Genomic DNA, 20,340 nt, shown 5'->3' on the forward strand with positions numbered 1-20,340 from the left:
CTGTGGAGGCTGCTGTGGCTGCAGCTCTCCCCTTGTGTGTTCTGGGCTGTGTTGTACTAAGTGGAAGAGGAGGTTGTGGGCAAGTATTGTGCAGAGATCACAACCAGGTGGGCAGACGGCTGCTCTCTCCACACTATCAGTTGACAATGTACAATTCCTTTTATGAACTCTCGTAAGTGCTGTTGTATCTACCCATTGTTTTTGTTTTGTTTTGTTCAGACAGACTTTCTCTGTCTCCCAGGCTGGAGTGCAGTGGCACAATCTCGGCTCACTGCAACCTCTGCCTCCTGGGTTCAAGCGATTCTCCTGCCACAACCTCCCAGCTTGATGGGACTACAGGCACACGCCACTGCGCCCGGCTAATTTTTGTATTTTTAGTAGAGATGGGGTTTCACTGTGTTGGCCAGGCTGATCTCGGACTCCTGACCTCAGGTGACCCACTCGCCTCGGCCTGCCAAAGTGCTGGGATTACAGGTGTGAGCCACCGCGCCCAGGTTCTACCCATTTTTAAATAAGGATAATATTGTCTTTGAAAATATATATCATCTAAAGTGATGCGATTATCTAGTACAACCTTAGCCAGTGAATAAATAGCTTTTTGTTGAGCTGTGAAGGAGGCTACAGTTTCATCAGCAATATTTGTTTCTTTCTTTTGTCTTTCTTTTCTTTTCTTTTTTTTTTTAAGACACAGTCTTCCTGTGTTGCCTAGGCTAGAGTGCAGTGGTGCAGTCTTGGCTCACTGCAGCCTCCACTTCCCTCGCTCCAGCAATCCTCCCACCTCAGCCTCCCAAGTAGCTGGGACTACAGACACGCACCGCTATGCCTGGCTAATTTTGTTTTTGTTTGTTTGTTTGTTTTGTTTGTTTGTTGAAAGACAGGGTCTCCCTATCTTGCTCAGGATGGTCCCCAATTCCTGAGCTCAAGCAATCCTCCCACCCGAGCCTCTCAAAGTGCTGGGATTACAAGCATAGGCCACCAAGCCTGGACTCTATTTTTTTTTCAGAGAGTAGGAGTGGCTCTATCACCCAGGCTGGAGTGCAGTGTCTCCATCATAGCTCACTGCACACTGGAACTCCTGGATTTTAATGATCCTTCCAGCTCAGCCTCTGAATCACTGGGATTATAGGCCAGAGCCACCATGTTCAATTTTTATCAGCAATGTTACCTGAGGTAAAAGAAGGATTTCTAACCATGGGAAGCAACATCCTATCAAAGCAAAAATGTGCTGCCCCCAAAAAGTTTGGAGCTATCTTCTTAATGGCCAGGCAGATAATTAGCAAGTTTTCTCCCAATAGGCTCTCCAACTATTACTAAAATAGAGTGGTGGACCTGCCTAGTGAAAAGTTTGAGAATACTCTTCCAATTTTTTTTTTTTTTTTTTTTTTTTTCTTGAGACGGAGTCTTGCTGTGTCTCCTGGGCTGGAGTGCAGTGGCCGGATCTCAGCTCACTGCAAGCTCCGCCTCCCGGGTTCACGCCATTCTCCTGCCTCAGCCTCCGGAGTAGCTGGGACTACAGGCGCCCACCACCTCGCCCGGCTAGTTTTTTTTTGGATTTTTAGTAGAGACGGGGTTTCACCGTGTTAGCCAGGATGGTCTCGATCTCCTGACCTCATGATCCGCCCGTCTCGGCCTCCCAAAGTGCTGGGATTACAGGCTTGAGCCACCGCGCCCGGCCTCCAATTTTTTTTTTTTTTTTTGAGATGGAGCCTTGCTCTATCTCCTAGGTTGAAGTGCAGTGGCATAATCTTGGCTCACTGCAACCTCTGCCTCCCAGGTTCAAGTGATTCTCCTACCTCAGCCTCCTGAGTAGCTGTGAGTACATGTGAACACCACCATACCCAGCTAATTTTTGCATTTTTAGTAGAGACAGGGTTTCACAATGTTGGCCAGGCTGGTCTCGTACCCCTGACCTCAGGTGATCCACCCGCCTCAGCCTCCCCACTCATCCAATATTGGGTTTCTTTAGAGGTATACATGTATAGGCATGACCAAATATCCTAAAAGACATTGCACTTCATCATTCCATGTCTTTAGACATTTAAGGGCCATGAATGGTGATCTCCTCCAGAGTCAAAATAAATGTTGGTGCAGAACAGGTAAGTGTAGTATAATTTGGCTACATCAGCTTTCAGCATTTAAAACATGGGTCACACATGTTAGAGCAAGAGGGCAGGTTGGATCCTGATAGCAGGAGGGAGTGTTTTTGTCTTAGCTTTCCAATAGCATCATGGTGTTCACCACTGTCATTTCAGAATGAGGCGGCAATTTTTTGTTTGGTTGGTGTTGTCTCTGGTTTTTTGTTTTTTGTTTTTTGTTTTTGCAGCCGGCGTCTCACTGTTGCCCAGGCTGGAGTGCTGTGGCAACATCACAGCCCAGTACAGTCTTGATCTCTTGACCTTCAGGGCTCAATGAATCATCCTACCTCAGCTTCCCAAGTGCTGGAGTTACAGGCACACACCACCACACCCAGCTTATTTATTTACTTTCTGAGACAGGGTCTCACTCTTTTGCCCAGTCTGGACTGCAGTGGTGTCAACAGAATTCACTGCAGGCTCGAACTCCTGGGCTCAAGTCATCCTCTCACCTCATACTCCTGAGTAGCTGGGACTACAGTTGGGTGCCACCATGCCTGGCTAATTTTTTTATATTTTGTAGAGACATTGTTTCACCATTTCGCCCAGGAAGCTAGTCTCAAACTTCTGGGCTCAAGTGATCCTCCTGCCTCGGCCTCCCAAAGTGCTGGGATTACAGGCAGTTATTTTGACAGTACAATTATGATGGGTTAAACTGAGACGTGGGGCAGGAAGGTTAGGAAGAGTCAGACAGATTCGATAAAGAGCTTTTGCTTGATGTGATCCTGAGTTGCATCGTGAGTGTAATCAGGGGGAATACTGGTGAAATTTAGCACAGGATGTACCAATGGTCATTATGGCCAAAGGTGGTTGGTGGTTTAAGGTAGCAAACCCAGCACCTTGTCAAATTTCCCACAGTGGCAATGGTTTGTGAGATTCTGATGAGAGAATTATCCCTCCCTGCTGTAATCAAATTAATTAGGGACAGTAAAACAACAGTCTAATCACAGGCATTTTGCTATGTGTGTAGGTATATATATATACACACATACACGCAATAGGACTAGTGTGTCATATCTTTAGAGAATATGCATATAGGGTGATAGTACCAAAACCACAAGGAGAGGACCCCTATAACTTAAAGGAGCCCTAATGGTGTACATATTCCAGCAAACAGAAAAAGAGATCAACCCTTTCAGTTGCAGTTAGCACTGGAATTGTGAATAACTGGTTATACAGCCCAGTTATATATGACATCTGGAAGTCGGCTACAACAGATGTCAGCTACTTGCCATCTTGGTCAGGGATACTGCAGGTCACCTGTAAGTGAAAACCTCACTGACAGATGTCCACTCTGGAGAGCTGCCTTTTAGATATGAGAAACATGAATCTGTGTGTCAACGCCCTTATCTTTACTGCCACAGAGATTGGGCAATAATACCTGATGTGAGCCAGGTGCCGTGACTCACACCTCTGGTCCCAGCTACTTGGGAGACTCAGGAAGGAAGATGGCTTGACCCCAGGAGTTAAAGGCTCCAATGAGTCATAATTGCGCCACTGCATTCCGGCCTGGGCAACAGAGGGAGTCCCCATCTCAACAAAAAAAGAAAGAGAGAGAGAGAGAGAGAGAGAGAAAGAGAAAAGAGAGAGGGGGAGAGAGACAGAGAAAGAAAGAAAGAGAAAGAGAGGGGGAGAGAGAGAGAAAGAAGGAAAGGAAGGAGGAAAGGAGGAAAGGAGGAAGGAAGGAAGGAAGGAAGGAAGGAAGGAAAGAAAAGAAAGAAAGAAAGGAAAACATTCATATTAATAATATCTATTTGGTGCCCTCCAGTGGGCTTGGAGGGAATATTTTATTTGATGTTTCCAGTAAACAACATCTCCAGATTATAGGCCACAATGTTTGATATTTTCATCTCCCAGCAGCTCACTATGAAAGGCATCCTTTATTAATTTGGAGCTCTTGGTAAGAAGTCTTGTGAGACCTTAGCAATGATGGAGAATGTTACCTTTAAGAAGTACAGTACAGGTTCATAAGCCCCTTCATCTAACCACTACATGGGTCTTCCTGTTCTAATTTCAAAGGGAGAGAGTGAAAGTTTTCCAGAAACAGTGGGGGATCTTTGGCCAGGGAAGGTTAAAAACTTCTGTTAGTTTTGTCAATTGAATTTTTATTGTATCATTATTGAGTCGCATCAGTCCAGAGGATTAGGGGTGATAGGCACAATGGAAATGTTGGGACATAGGCCAAACATTGCAAATGGATCCAACTACCTGACTGATAGAGTGTGTTCCTCAGTTGCTATGAGATCAGATGGCACTCCCCATGAGGAATGATTTTTTTCTAATCACAGCCTGCCTACTGCTTGGGCTGTGGCTCATCGGCATGGAAATGCTTCACCCCATTGAGAGCATATACAAATGACCACCAGAAGGTATCTGTGACCCTGAGATGGAGACAGCTGGATAAAGTCTAACTGCCATGTCTCGAAGGGTCCTAAAGGTACAAAGTCCCTGTGACACGTGAAGGGGTTTTCCAGGATTATGTTTGGGCCAGAACAGACGGTACAGCAAGAATAAACCTTTTGCACAATCGTAGGCAATAGTTTTCAATACACTACTTTCCCCATGCTATCATTTTGTCTGAATTCCAACAAGTCAGCTTATGAACTACTTTAAAAAGGGTAATTGAAGCCTAAGGGGTGGATCAGGGTATCATTGGGCCCATACCATATGCCGGTTTCTGGAAAACACTTGTTCCCTTTCTCTTTCCAGAGAAAATAAAATATTGAATCAAAATAAGTAAATTTTAAAAAGAAACAGGGCTGACCATGGTGGCTCATGCCAGTAATCTCAGCACAGCACTTTGGGAGGCCGAAGCAGGAGGATCACTTAAGCTCAGGAGTTGGAGACCAGCCTGGGCAATTTAGTGAGACCACATCTCTACAGAATTATTATTTTGCTTAATAACCATATATGATGGTGCATACCTGTAGTCTCAGCTACTTGGAAGGCTAAGGTGGGAGGATCACTGGAGCCCAGGAGGTTCAGGCTGCAGTGAACTGTGATTGCGCCACTGCACTGCAGCCTGGGCAACAGAGAAAACCCTTGTCTCAGAAAAGAAAAGAAAAGAAAATGTCTTACAAGTTTAGCTGTCCATCCTATGCAACAGAATATCTATGTGTAATGTCCACCATGTCCTTCTGTTGTACCCTCCCCTTAGTTAAGCCAGGAAGGCACCTGTCCCCGTATTAGAATATCATGGGCTCATGACCAACACAGTGGCTCACACCTGAAATTCCAGCACTGTGGGAAGCTGAGGCAAATAGATCTCTTGAGCTCCCAGGTTGGATACCAACTTGGGCAACACAGCAAGGCCCTATCTCTACACACACACACACACACACACACAAAGCTGAATGTGGTGGTGCATGTCTGTAGATCCAGCTACTCTGGAGGCTGAGGTGGGAGGATCACTAGAGCCCAGGGGGTAGAGGCTGCAGTGACCTGAGATCACACCACTGCCCTCCATCCTGGGTGACAGAGTGAGACCTAGTCTAAAAAATGTGGGGGAAGGGGGAGAAAGTTTGTTGTGCCAGCAAGTAAATGACAAAAAGGGACAGTATTAGAGTTGAGAAATAAATTGGAATATGAATTGGTACCTCTCCCGCAGAAGATAAATTTGCTAAAGGTGCTCAAGTTAGAGGCATTACAAAAGATTCATTGAAGTTGCTCGTGCCTGTAAATCCTGGCACTTTGCAAGGCTGCAGAGCTGCTTGAGCCCAGGAGTTTGGAGACCAGCCTGGGCAACATGGTGAAACCCCTTCTCTACAAAACATACGAAAACTAGCAGGGCATAATGGCCCACGCCTGTAGTCCCAGCTACTGGGAAGGCTGAGAGATGGGAGGATCGCTTGAGCCTGAGAAGTCAAGGCTACAGGGAGACACAATCAGGCCACTGCACTCCAGCCTGAGAGACAGAAGGAGATCCTCTCACAAAAACTAAAAATAAACATTAAAGAGCCTGTAATATAGCAGTGGCACATCCAGTTCTCTACGCTACTATAGAACTATCAGTGGCCAAAGGTATGTGTGCAAGAATGACGATTTCAGGATTCTCTGAAATCCTAAAACCATGAAGCCAACCTCATTTCAAACACATTTTGAAAAGGGTTAAATAAATCATGCACAAACTGACAGATAAGAAATGCTGTTTTCAAAAATGATGGAGAGGATTATTATGATGATAATGATTCCACTTTCTATCCATATCATTGATAGAGCAATCAGTAAATCCAGCACATCCAGGGGATGGGACATCTCTCCAGGCCTCCTATTAAAAATGAAAAAATTGAGGCTGGCATATAACCCATCCAAGCCTATAAGGGGCAGCATGAGGATTTTATCGGCACCAAAAGTGACTCGTTTGGTCTCTGTTTCTTGTACACAGGCACAAGACAGCATGACATTTCAGGAGATGCTCTGTCTGAATGGATCTGTGAGGCGGAGGTGTGTGGGGTCTGGGGAGTGGCCCTTGACAGGGATCTCTGTTAACTGTGCCTAGAATCCTGGGAAGATAAAACCCTCCCTGCAGTGGGCATCCCTGGCTGACCTGGAACCACCAACCTTTAGGATTTGGGACTATGGGAAGAAAAAGGGCAGATTCTCTAGTGATGGATAATACACGAACGGGGGAGATTCTCTAGTGATCGATAATACACAAACGCTTTAAAAGCGTGAGCAAGCGTCCCTGGGTGGGCTCGAACCACCAACCTTTCGGTTAACAGCCGAACGCGCTAACCGATTGCGCCACAGAGACAGGAACTACTTATTTTGCCGCGCATTATGGGAAGGGCGCCTTTAACAAACTGCGCTTATCCCTTCCAGCCTCAGGGCTCGCCTGGCAGGACGATAGAGCAACGCCTTGGAAAACCCGAGCGATTAGAGCGGTGAATCGCTCTGGTCACGTTGGACACCTGCGCGGGAGATTCTGGAGCCAGAAGGACAGCCAAATGGCCTTCGCCCGCCCTGCCCCTCGCCTGCTTCAGAAGCCCCCGGAAACTCCCAGGTCCGCGACCCGGGCCCGAGCCGCCTGGGGGCCCCAAGGGAAGCTGAACGCCCAGTGGGCTCCCGGGATGGCTCTTCCGGTTCTCTGCGCCGCCTTCACTCAGTGAGGGAGCCTGTGCCCACCCGGCCCAGTCGCTTCCGGGGCCGCTGCGGAGCTGCCGCTGCCATCTTCGAATCCTGTGTCCCGCACGGGGGCTCCACCAGGGCAGGGATGGTGGCGAGGGTCGCTCGTGGGTCCCCTCGCGGGGAGCAGGGTCTGGCACTCACCAGGGCGCACGACTAGGACTTGTTGAATGACTCCATCGTCGCCTTTAGCTTTTAGTCCTTTGAAGAGGCTTGAGAATGGAAATCATGAGAGATTTTTCCATGGGGAAGTTCTTTTTACAAAGCGTTTATTCGGGTTGATTTCTCGGCACCCCGCGGGGCGGGCAACGGGCGGGGCCTCCAGTGCACCTTCTGCGCGGTGGAGAATAAATAGAGAATCTCAGCTGGGCGGTGGTCAGGCGGTGGTGGGTGGTGGGGCGGGAGGGCGGGAGCGGGGGAAGGGAAAAGCAAAAGCAGGGAAAGAAGCTGGGGAGCGGTGGAACAGACATGCAGATCTCCTGAAAGGCTCCTGGGGAGGCACAGGCGGGATCTTCCGGAGGTGAGAACTGTTTTTTTATTGTAGCAGAATGGGGAGGAATTGAGAGGAAAATGGAGATAGAACCTGAAAGAGCCCGAAACGAGAGAATCTGTAGCTCCCCAAGAATAAGATCTTCCAGAAAAATCAGACTCAAAACTAGGCGTCTGGGACCCCTGAAATCCTTGGAGGAGTAGCACCATCATGACCCTCTGTGTTCCTCTTGGCAAAAGGACTTGCTTCCATTGTTTGTTTTGTTCAATTGTTGTGTTTGTTTAATAAATAAAACCCTTTTCATGTATCTTTGAAATTATGTTGTTTCCATGACTTTATGATTGCAAACAATGCTGCGGTCGTCATTCTTGTGCATTTCTCATTGGCCACTGGTGTATTTTATAGGGTAGAGGCCTGGAGAGCAGTTGTTCCAGCATAGTGATTACATGGTTTTTTTGTATCATTCCATTTTCTTTCCTTTTTTGGCTTATTAGCTATAATTCTTTCTTTTATTATGTCAGTGATAGCTTTAAGGTTTCTAGAATATGTATTTATCAGTTTGCCCTCAAGTGACATTATACTTCCCTTTCTGGCCTTAATGCTAGTGTTGTCATGTATTTTGATTTTAGACGTGTTCTAAACCCCAACATCTAAGTACATACATAGCGATTTCCAGGCATCTCCATTTCTTTGTGTAGGTCCAGATTTCTGTCTGATATCCTTATCCTTAGGCCTGGAGGACTCCTTTAATGTTTGTTATAGTGTGGGTCAGTGAATGCTTTCATTTATTTGTATGTCTTTATTTTTATTTGTATTTTTTTTGAGATGGAGTCTCACTCTGTCACCCAGGCTGGAGTACAGTGGCATGATCTGGGCTCACTGCAACTTCCATCTCCTGGGTACAAGTGATTCTCATGCCTCAGCCTCCCGAGTAGCTGGGATTATAGGCATGTGCCACCACACCTGGCTAATCTTTGTATTTTTAGTAGAGACAAAGTTTTGCCATGTTGGCCAAGCTGGTCTCCAACTCCCTGACCTCAAGTGATCTGCCTGCCTTGGCCTCCCAAAGTGCTGGGATACACGCGTGAGCCACCGCACCTGGCCTCATTTTTTGTATGTCTTTAAATGTCCTTATTTCAGTCACATTTTTGGAAGATTTTTCGTTGTGGCTTAGAATTCCAGAATAACTTTTTTTCTCTCTCTCACTACTTTAATATGTTGCCACTTTGATGCCTTGTCATTGATATATCATCTTTTCTGTTTTTGTAAAACTGGCATAAAGGAGGCTTCCTGTACTTGTTATATAATTTTTGGAATGTGTATTTAAATTTTAAAAACTTTTATTATACTTTAAGTTCTGGGATACATGTGCAGAACGTCCAGGTTTGTTACATAGCTATACACATGCCATGGTGATTTACTGCACCCATCAACCCATCATCTACATGAGGTATTTCTCCTAATGCTATCCTTCCCTTTGCCCCCCACCCCCTACAGGCCCCAATGTGTGATGTTCCCCTCCATGTGTCCATGTGTTCTGATTTTTCAACTTCCTCTTATGAGTGACAACCTGCAGTGTTTGGTTTTCTATTCCTGTTAGTTTGCTGAGAATGATGGTTTCCAGCTTCATCCATGTCCCTCGGAAGGACATGAACGCTTTCTTTTTTATGGCTGCATAGTATTCCATGCTGTGTATGTGCCACATTTTCTTTATCCAGTCTATCATTGATGGGCCTTTGGGTTGGTTCCAAGTCTTTGCTATTGTGAATAGTGCATGTGTGCATGTGTCTTTATAGTAGAATGATTTATAATCCTTCAGGTATACACCCAGTAATGGGATTGCTGGGTCAAATGGTATTTCTGATTCTAGATCCTTGAGAAATTGCCACACTGTCTTCCAAAATAGTTGAACTAAATTAAAAATATGAAAATGGGCTGGGTGAGGTGGCTCATGCCTGTAATCTGAGCACTTTGGGAGGGGGAGGTGGGACGATCAATTGAGGCCCAGAGTTGGAGACCAGCCTGGATAAGATGGCAAGACTCTCTCTCTCTCTCTGTATATATATAATATATATACTATACATAATATACACAACTATATGTAATATATATACACACACTCTATGTGTGTATGTATACACACACACAGATATAGACACGTCCATCGTGAAAGTCCTAGATTCATCTTAAGTTCCACCGAAAGTGCAATTAAAGTAAAATGTGCCCACCCTGTGGGCCAACCCTACCTCCTGACATGTAGGTTGTGTTTGTGAGACATTCTCAACAGCATTTGCTTTCCCTAGCATAGTGGTTTTCATGTTTTCCTCACACCTGAATGTCCTCGGTGCAAAACCTGTCAGAATTCACTTCCTTTGCTGTTCCTCTTTGAGAATCCTCCAGGGTTTTGTTTACTTATTTATTTTATACCTTTTAAAAGCATAGAGACAAAGACTGGCGAGAGGCATATATTACTACATTAGTCTGAGCTCTCCAGAGAATGAAAACAAGCAGGATACACACACACACACACACACACACACACACAGAGAGAGAGAGAGAGAGAGAGAGAGAGAGAGAGAGAGAGATTTATATTGGCTAATGTGATTATGGAAGCAGAGAAGTCCGAGGTCTACACTGAGTAAGCTCTAGACCCAGGAGAGTCGAATGTAGTTCTCTACCAAGTCTGAGGCCCAAAGCAGAAGACTGATGTCCCAGCTCAAAGGCAGTGGAGCAGAAAGACTTCTTTCTTAGCCTTTCATTCTATTCAAGCCTTCTGTGGGTTGGATGAGGCCCACTCACACTGGGGAGAGCAATCTGCTTTACGCAGTTTACTGATTCAAATATCAATCTCATCCAGAAACACTCTCAGAAACACAGTGAGAAATATTGTTTAACCAAATATCTGGGCACCCCATGGACCATTCAAACTAACAGAAGAATTAATCTTCACAAATACTCTCAATAAGAGTGACTAATAAATTTAGCATCATGTCCTGCCTGTTTATCCCACGACATTTAATGTATTCCAGCGTAACATTGTCTTCCTTTCTCTTATAGTAGCAACATGTGAGAGTTTCATTGAAAGTAAGGTTGCCCAGGCACAGTGGCTCACCCCTGTAATCCCACACTTTGGGAGGCCGAGGTGGGCAGATCACCTGAGCTCAGGAGTTTGAGACCAGCCTGGATAACATGGTGAAACCCCATTTCTACTAAAAATGCAGAAAATTAGTTGGGCATGGTGGTGCATGCCCGTAATCCCAGCTACTCAGGAGGCTGAGGCAGGAGAATTGCTTGAACCTGGCAGGTGGATGTTGCAGTGAGCCAAGATCCCACCATTGCACTCCAGCCTGGGCAACAGGAGTGAAACTCCATTTCAAAAAAATAAAAATAAATAAATAAAGTGAGGTTAATTTTGACCTTATGGAGTCTCTCCCTAACCCCTACATACCATTGCCACTTGTGGATTGTCATTTTGTCATGGCTTTTATGTAAAAATATATCAAATATATTTAAAATATATATAAAAATATACAATTTTGAGTCTAACAGGTTATTCTCTTTTCCAGAGGACGAAGTTGCCAACCTAAAATAACAACCAAGAGAGGGTGGTTCTCCAAAGAAATGAATGTTTGGGAATAAACAGAGGATTTCAATACGGGATCCGCACACTACGGTATGAGGACCCATAGGCGCATCCCGGCAGGCTGAGAAGGGGAACCTTTCACAGCCGAAATGAGAAAGGTCACATGGTTGTTTAGAAACCATTATCCTTGGCCACAAGGAATAAAGGCAAGGGCAGCATCGGTCCAAGGCTGAATAGGCAGTTGCTGGGCAGATGTCCTTGCAGAGAGATTCTTTGGGTAAGGTTGTGGTGGCCTTTGTGCAAAGTTGTGGTTTTCAGGCAGTTCTTGTGGTAGTTTTTTGTCATGGGCATGTGTGTGTGAGCACCCCTCCTTTGTGATCTCCTGATTCAATTTTGTTAGGATTTGGCATAAGTGTCTCCATTTTTCATTCTGACAACTGTTACAGGTCATTGCTTTTCTACCATTTTTACTAAGGGCTGGACTTGCTTAAATTACAGGAAATTATGAGGTCTTGATTTGTATAATTATCAGAAGTGCTCATGTTGCTGACTCAGTTGCTTACTTGGGATGTAATAATTGTCTTTTTTCTCCTTCCTGTACTGTAATTTACACAATCCTTAGAGGAGATTAATTCGATATTTTTCAGCTATGAAAAATTTGAATATGCCCATCAAGGAAAGCCGCCCCTCATATGCTAGGAATTTAGTTTCCTTCCTGTGCCAAGATCCATGTAGGTATAGCACTTTCCTGGAGCCAAGAGTTCCTATGAAATGGGGTGTGGCATATTGTGTATTAAGATCATCCTTATTATAGAGATGCCGTTCTTGCAGATATTGACAACTACTATGTCCATAAGACTTTTACCAAACAACAGAAAGACAAGATATGAAAAAATTCTCATTGCTGCAGTCTCAAATGTCAGGAAAGACCAGAATCTCTAGGATAATGGACAATCAAGAAAGCCTCGCAGACTAGATTAGCTGTCACGTACTGCCAGTCAGGGAATGGATCCTTGTCAACCACCACTTGACAGAGATTGTCCCCAGAAGTTCACTTCATAACATCAAAACCAGAAACCCACACTGGTGCCACTGATGGCAGAAAATAATAATGCAAAAATGAGAAAGAAACAGTACGAGAGAGAGAAGACATAGAGGGAGAGAGAGACCTGTACTATAGCCATACTTAGTGGGTAAAAGCCAAAGAGCTCAATTTCTATTCATGATATTCATTAGAAGAACCAAGGGAACAGGAGCTAATAGCTCTGAGTGTTCAGGCCTTCACAAGATGCCTGTAGGGTGGAGGGTTCTGTTGGCTCCAGTGATGTTTCTCAGATAGGCTAATTGTTATGGACACAACCCCTGAAAAAAATCTATCAAATAATAATACAGGGACAGCTATCTGCATGCTAATTTACCATTGTATAGGAGGGAGAATGGGCATTAGATTGGTTTTGGCAAATAAAAGCAAAACCAAGATTTATGAAGAAAAGAGGAAAGGGGAGAAGAAAAAATCGCCTGGGACCTTTGTGATTTTGCTCCCCTTGTATAAGGGGACTTGACAGAAAACTTTCCAAGAGGTCACTGTGGCGCATCTTCTCCTGACCAGTGTGACTTGGTCATCACAGAAAACAATCACGGATGTTGCAGGACTTTAAAATATCTTAGAAGTTTATCAGTTCATCCTAGGTCAAAGAGTATCTGTGTGTGATGTCCACCATGTCCTTCTGTTGTATAACCCCTCAGTTAAGCCAGGAGGGTGCCTCTCCCCTCGTGACCAGCCTGGGCAACATGGCAAAATCCCATCTCTACAAAAAAATACAAAAATTAGCCTATCGTGTGGCGCAAACCTGTGGTCCCAGCTCCTTGGGGCGCTGAGGCAAGAAAATCGCTCTGCCTCAGGAGGTCCAGGCTGCAGTGAGCCATGTTTGCACCACTGCACTCCAGTCTGGGTGACCAAGGCTGGAATATCATACATCGATATGTAGAAAGTTTGTTGTGCTGGCAAATAAATGACAAAAGGGACATTGACAGAATTGGGAAACAAATTGGAATATGATTTGGTACCACTCCCATGAAAGATTAATTTGCAGAATGTACTCAAATGAGAAGCATTAAATAAATTCTATAATGTAAAAATAGCACATCTTGTTCTCTACACTATAGAAATATCTGCATGAGTGACCGAAGATATGTGTACAAGAATGATGGTGATTGTAGCATCATTTGTAATCCTAAAACCGTGAAACGCACCTCACTTCAAAAACATTTTGAAAAGAGTTAAATAAATCATGCACAAACTGAGGAAGAAATGCTATTTTCACGAACAATGGCGAGGATCACCATGAGGATGACTGATTCCACTGGCCACATCACTGATAGAGCAATCAGTAAACCCAGGCACATCCTGGGGATAGGATACTGCTGTAATAGGCCTCCTATTATTAAACATGAAAAACTTGAAGCACAAAATGTCTACCTCACCGACCCAAGTCATGGGAGCAAGGAAGATTTTTATCACACCACAAGCGAGATCCTTTCTAAGGTCTGTGGGATTCCTGAGTTTGACAGGTATGGCGTGCGGTGGCCCTTGCTAAGCCTCAGACTTAAGGTGGATAGGAAGTGGGGACACGTGTGTCTTGTGATCAATCAGGAGTTGGTTGTCCAATCAACAGAAACAGGTTAAAATAAAAGCCCAGGGCCCGACTGGAACCACCAACCTCTACGGTTAACAGCAGAACGCTCTGACGAATTGAGCCACAGAAACACGTTCCGTGCCTTCTTCTGGGCGCTATAGGAAGGGTGCACTCACCAAACTCCCCATCCCCTCAAATCTTCAGGGCCCTCCCGGCAGGATGACTGTGTAAGTTCCAGGTCCTTGGAAAACTGGAGAGATTAGAGCGGTGAATTGTGGTGTTGGACACTCGCGCGTTGGGACATTCTAGAGCACGAAGGACTGCCGTATGGCCTTCGCCCGCCCTGCCCCTCGCCTGCTTCAGAAGCCCCCGGAAACGCCCCGGTCGGCAACCCGAGCCCGAGCGGCCGCCTTGGGGACCCAAGGGAAGCAGGACGCCCGGTGGGCTCCCGGGATGCCTCTTCCCGTTCTTTGCGCCGCCTTCATCTACTGAGGGAGCCTGTGCCCACCCTGGCCAGTCGCTTTTGAGGCAGCTGCGGAGCTTCCGCCGCCGTCTTCGGCTCCTGCGTGCCGCACGGGGGCTCCACCAGGGCAGGGATGGTGGTGAGGGTCTCTGGTGGGTTCCTTCGCGGGAAACAGGGTCTGGCACTCACCAGGGCGCAGGACTAGGACTTGAATTAATCCATCGTCGCCTTTAGTTTTTAGTCCTTTGAAGAGCTCTGAAAATAGAAATCAGGAACTGTTTTTCCATGGGGAAGTTTTGTTTTGTTTTGTTTTGTTTTTGAGACAGGGTCTGATTTGGTCGCCCAGGCTGGAGTGCAGAGGTGCAAACATGGCTCACTGCAGCCTCGACCTCCTGGGGCAGAGCGATTTTCTTGCCTCAGCCCCCAGAGGAGCTGGGACTACAGGCGTGAGCCACACGACGGGCTACTTTTTGTATTTTTTATAGAGACGGGATTTCGCCGTGTTGCCCAGGCTGGTCGAGAAGGGGAAGTAAGTTCTTTTTAAAAAGCGTTTATTCCGATTGATTTCCTGGCATCCCGTGGGGCGGACAACGGGCGAGGCCTCCAGTAAACCTTCTGCCAGGTGGAGCTGCAGGGGCTCAACTGCGCTGTTTTTGAGTGGGTGCTTGGGGCACCAGGGCGGGAGCGGGGCATGGGGTGGGTCTAAGGGGGAACTGCAAGGAGGAGAGCAAGGAAGTCGGTAGAGGCGGGAACCCTGGCGAGGAAACTTCCCAGTAGCTTTGTTCAGCGGGAAGGACCGGATCCTTGAGAGATGAACCTCATCTTTTCTCCTGTAGCAGAGTGGGGAGAAAGGGAGGAAAAATGGAGAGACACCAAGAAAGAAGGAAAATCATGAGGACGCTTAGGCCGAAGCAGCCCTATATTAAATTTAAAGAAGAAAGCAGGCGGCTTCCTGTGATCCTATATTGGTTAGTACTCTGCATCTTGGCCAAGGGTCAAATCCGAGTCCAGGCAGTATCCCTCCTGGGGCGTGGCACTCCTCCTTTCCTTTAGACTGCAACCTCTGCCTAGGCTGCGCTCTTTACCTGCGACTAGAGAGCTTACAACTTACCCGTGCCTTCCGAGCTCTGTGCAGCGGTGAGAATAGAAGGAACCCCTGCCCTGCACGCTGGGGTCCGGTCATCTTGAAGGCTGGGCTTTTGCTCCCTCTCTGAGCAAGTGTAACACCCAAAACGTGAGCTACTCCTTCTCAGTCAGCCTTATTGACACGATGTGGCCATACTGTTTTTCTGGTTCAGATATTTCAAACATCGGTTTGGCCTTTTAAGGTCAAATCAGAAACAAGTGAAAGGACATGAGGAGAGTTTGCACTCCAACTGGGAATTTTAAGTAAAGCCTAAAGAATACAATAAAATCTAAACTTAATGTCATTGCCCAACACAAAATTTTTATTTCTGTTTTTATTTATTTATTTTTGCTATCAGTAAATGACTGAAATATAATCCACACAGACCAAAGTGTGCCAATCTTAAGTGCACAGCCCAGTGCATTTTGATGTAAGAAACCATCACCCAGATCAAGTTATAGGACATCATTTTCACCAGCCCAAAAAGTCATTAGAGCCCCTTTACAGTCAGTCCTCACCGCATCCCCAGGTAGGCAATCACCATTCTGATTTCTGTCTCTATGGATTACTTTTGCTTCTTCTTGAAATTCACGTAAAGGAATATACTGACTTTGTCTGCGTTTTTTTTTTTTTTTTTTTTTTTAATGCAAAGATGGTTTTGAGATGCGTCCATTTTATGGCATGTATCTCCGCTTTTCGATGTTATTGATGAATACAATACCATTGATGGACAATTGGGATATTTCTACTTTTGACTATTGTGAATAAAGTGTTTAGGAATATTGTACTATGGGCCTTTTTATGGATCTGTGCCTTCATTTCTCTTGAGTATAAACCTAGTAATGGAATGGCCGGGTCATGGAGCAGGCGTATTTTTAACTGTATCAGAAACTATCAGACAGTCTTTTAGAATGGTTGCACTATCATATTCTCTTGCCAGCAACAAGGGATATATTTGCTCTGCATTCTTATAGACTAGTGGTTTTCCCTGTCTCTTAAATGTTGGCCATTCTGATGGGCATGTAATGGTGTCTCATGGCATTTTAGATTTGTGTTTTCTGAATGAGTAATGGTGCTGAGAATTCTTTCTTTTGACATTTGGACATGAAGAAAGCCTCTTTTGTGAAAAAACACTGTTCAAGTGTTTTGTTCATTTTAAATTGGCTTGACTCTTTCCCCTTGCCCCTTTTTACACAAACTTTACTGTTAGAATAGAAAAATTGAGAAGCTAGTACACAGAATGGAGTAAAGAGGCTGGAATGGGTTTTGGGGAACCAACTCACATTTTATAGTTGTTTTAACATCCCCATCCAAGAACAATGTATGTTTTTCAAAGACATCCCCTTATTGAAATATGCAGAGAAAGTGTGGGATAAAAGAGCATATACTAAACTTCTCAGAACGAGTTTCTAGAAGTGGACAAGGGAATAGGAATCAGATAAACAGAGGAAAGGATAGACAGTATGGGCCTTGCTCAGAGTGGCCACCATAATTGTCCTGAGCTAAGGACATGGAATTTCAAAAACAGTATAGGAAAACAGAAAGTTTACCAAGACAGACCAGTCTAGTTAAGAAAGGCAGGAAGAGACATTAAAAAACAAAGCAAAAACAGGGAAATCATACAATGAAATGCTGGCAATGAGACTAACTATGCCCATCATCTCCAACATAACACTAATTACTGCTAATTATAATGGATCTAAATCTCTCAGATTGGACAGAAAAGGAAATGCTGGCTCTAACAGTTTAATGGACAGAAAAGGGTTACATATTAAAAGCCGTGCATATTAACCTTAGCACACTAATGCAGGATCAGAAAACCAAATACCACGTGTTCTCACTTATCAGTGGGAGCTGAATGATGAGAACACTTGGACAGATAGGATGGGGGTGGGGACAACACACACTGGAGCCTGCCAGAGGGTGAGGCTGGGAAGAGGGGAGAGCAGCAGAAAGAGGAGCTAATGGATGCTGGGCTTAGTGCCTGGGTAATGGGATGATCTGTGCAGCAAACCACCATGGCACAGGTTTACCTATGAGACAAACCTGCACATCCTGCACATGTACCCCTGAAATTAAAGTAAAAATTGGAAATGAAACATTTAAAAAGAAAAGAAAACAAACAACAACAACAACAACAAAGAGAGCGGTGCAAATCTGTACCAGGCTTATCAGAAACAAAAGAAGGAGAGTGAAAACATGGATATCAGACAAAGGCAAACAGCAAAATAACGCTTTACATTAGCTAGAGGAGTAACATCCTAGCATCTACCTAGAGTCAAATGGAATCGAATGGGACTGTTTTTTCCTGAACTGGCCTCCTTGGGTGGCCGACCAGGGCATGGTGAAGGGAAAAAATCTTGAAGCAAAACGTCCATTTCTTCGCTCTTGTTTTGGTCTCTGTAAGGCATAAGAAGTTAAAAGCAAGATCTGATCCCTGAAGTTTTCCAGGAATTCGAAATAGGTATATGAGGAAAGAAGCTCAGTTATCACCCAGGTCTCCGGGAGTATCCCAGGTATAGTGCCAAGAGTCCAGCTTTCCAAACCGGGGTCCCTGGGTTCTGAAGGCCTTTTTGGGGAAAGTACTGATGTTCGTGTTAAGTTGGGAGGAAAGGGTTTGGAAGGCCCCAAGTGGCGGGAAGGCAAAGAGAAGATCTCAAGAAGCCAGGCAAGAACTTTCCACAGGCCCACGTTGGATACAGCACCAGAGACAGGAAACCGGGTGAATTTCTGGTGTTTTCCTACAGAGGTTTGTTACCCAGTTGCACAGAGCCTACTTCAAAATAGGGCTTTTTCAAGTCAACTCTTTTAATGCGAAGCCATAAGTTTGTGGTGTTGCCTGATGCAAATCTCCACTGTAAGCCTTTGCTCTGAGTGCCTTTTTTGTTCGTTAATCTTCCAAAGAGAACGGGGAAAACCTTGAGTCTGTATCTTACCTCTTTCCAGGGAAAAGTCAGAGGACTTGCGACCAGCGGGCATTGGTGGTTCAGTGGTAGAATTCTCGCCTCCCACGCGGGAGACCCGGGTTCGATTCCCGGCCAATGCAGTCTCTGGTTTTTACATTTACTTACCTTAACTGTTCTTCAGGTAGGTCACAAACGCGGTAATAAAGAGAAGAAAAAGGGAACTACTGTATAGCTTTCGGGTTCCTTCCGGAGTGGAATTTCTCTAAGCAGGTACTTGCAGAGACTGTCTTTGAATTAGCCAGTGTGTCTGGTTGGTCTCTGCGTCTTTGCATATTTGGCCCTAAAACCGGAGGGACTTTTATTGTCTCTTCTGGTGGATCCCTGAAATACAAAGAGTCACCTGGACATTGATTTCACTGCCTGGACCTTGGACAGACCATATGACCATGTCTCGCGATGGAGTGCAGCTTAAGAAATAAATGACATTCCCGAAAGGAGAGAAGCTGTGGGGTAGGGCGGACACATGCAGTGATGGGGAACTGGAACCCAGGGAAAGGGGAGGCGTGTGGGGAGGAACCCGAGTGCAGATGAGGGGAGCTGCGGAGAGGGGCCTCGGACCTTCCTGTTGAGGAAGGCCCGGTCTTTGGTGGTCTGGGCAAAATGAAGGATGGGCCCCGAGTGGAGAGTAGCACGTCCCCAAAACTCATTTCTATCTCCCGCGTTTGTTTTACACTCCACCAGGCAAATCTTCTGTCCAAGGGATTCTTTTTATTGCTTCTCTTTAAGCAGCGTGGTGGGGAGGCCATGACAACCACTAGCTCTGGAGGTTTGGGGAGGAAACCTGGAAAAAGAATGCTCCAGGATCATCTGGTTTGTCCGCCCCTGTTTTCATCTACCCTTTTCCTCAGCGAAACTTATATGGGTCCAGGATGTAACATTGCAGCTGTCACATTGGCGGATTAAGAAACGCTGACAAATCTTCCCCCAAAGGGGAAAGAGCCCTATTTGGCCCATAGCCATGGAGTCAGAAGCAAGAGCAGAATCGAAAATGCTTTTCTCTATGTCGTTCTCTCTCTCCTACCTGTGAACATCAACCTTCCACGCACGCTGGTTCAAAACCGCCTTAGTCTCTATAGGAGGTTTACCATTTTTCACAGTTTCGGTAAACCACGTTTCCTTCTTGCTTCTACAGTTCTTCCAGGGTTGAGTTTCAGGAGCTGCTCAGCAGTGCAGGCTAGTTCTACATCCTGGTTCAAAATCATCTGTCTAGTTTTGCTATAGGGTAAAGTTTGCCTCCTAGACCAGAGTTAAGACGTATTCCCTCGGCTTCCATTTTCTAGAGATAATTGGTATCATTTCTTCCTTAAATGTTTAGTAGGGAAACCATCTAGACCTGGTGCTTTGTTCTGGAAGGTTGTTAAGTTTTGCTTCGATTTCAGTAATAGAGATCTATTTAGGTTATCTACTTCTCCTTGTGTGAGTTTTGGTAGACTGTGTCTTTCAAGGACTTGGTCCAGTTCATCAAGTTATCAAATTTGTGAGCACAGAATTGTTGATAATCCTCATTTGTTATCTTTTAACGTCCATGAGATCAGAAATGAGGACCTTCTTTTCTTTTTTTATTAGTAATTTGTATCTTCTCTCATTGTCTCTTGGTTCACCAGCTAGATGTTTCTCAGTTTTATTGATTATTTTAAAGAACTAACTTTTGGTTTTGTTGATTTTTCTCTCTTGATTTCTGGTTTTGTTTCCTTGATTTCTCCTCTAATTCTTAGTTTCTTGTTTTTTTCACTGACTTTGGGTTTCATTTGCTCTTGTTTTTTGAGTTTCCTAAATTGTAAGCTTGAATTATTAATTGTAGATATTTTTTCTTTGCTAAC

At 45.1% G+C, this 20,340-nt stretch overlaps 2 non-coding genes and 1 pseudogene across 2 annotated transcripts; 2 read left to right on the forward strand and 1 right to left on the reverse strand.

The window, feature by feature from the left end:
* Positions 1-6,811: 6,811 nt before the first annotated feature.
* TRNAN-GUU lies at positions 6,812-6,885 on the reverse strand. The gene has a single exon. It is a non-coding gene; the product is annotated as a tRNA-Asn (tRNA).
* LOC111533343 lies at positions 6,861-8,053 on the forward strand (annotated as a pseudogene).
* Positions 8,054-18,529: 10,476 nt separating this feature from the next.
* Positions 18,530-18,600, forward strand: TRNAG-CCC. The gene has a single exon. It is a non-coding gene; the product is annotated as a tRNA-Gly (tRNA).
* Positions 18,601-20,340: the final 1,740 nt, after the last annotated feature.

Source organism: Piliocolobus tephrosceles, unplaced genomic scaffold (assembly GCF_002776525.5).
Source record: "Piliocolobus tephrosceles isolate RC106 unplaced genomic scaffold, ASM277652v3 unscaffolded_41458, whole genome shotgun sequence".
Lineage (NCBI taxonomy): Eukaryota > Metazoa > Chordata > Mammalia > Primates > Cercopithecidae > Piliocolobus > Piliocolobus tephrosceles.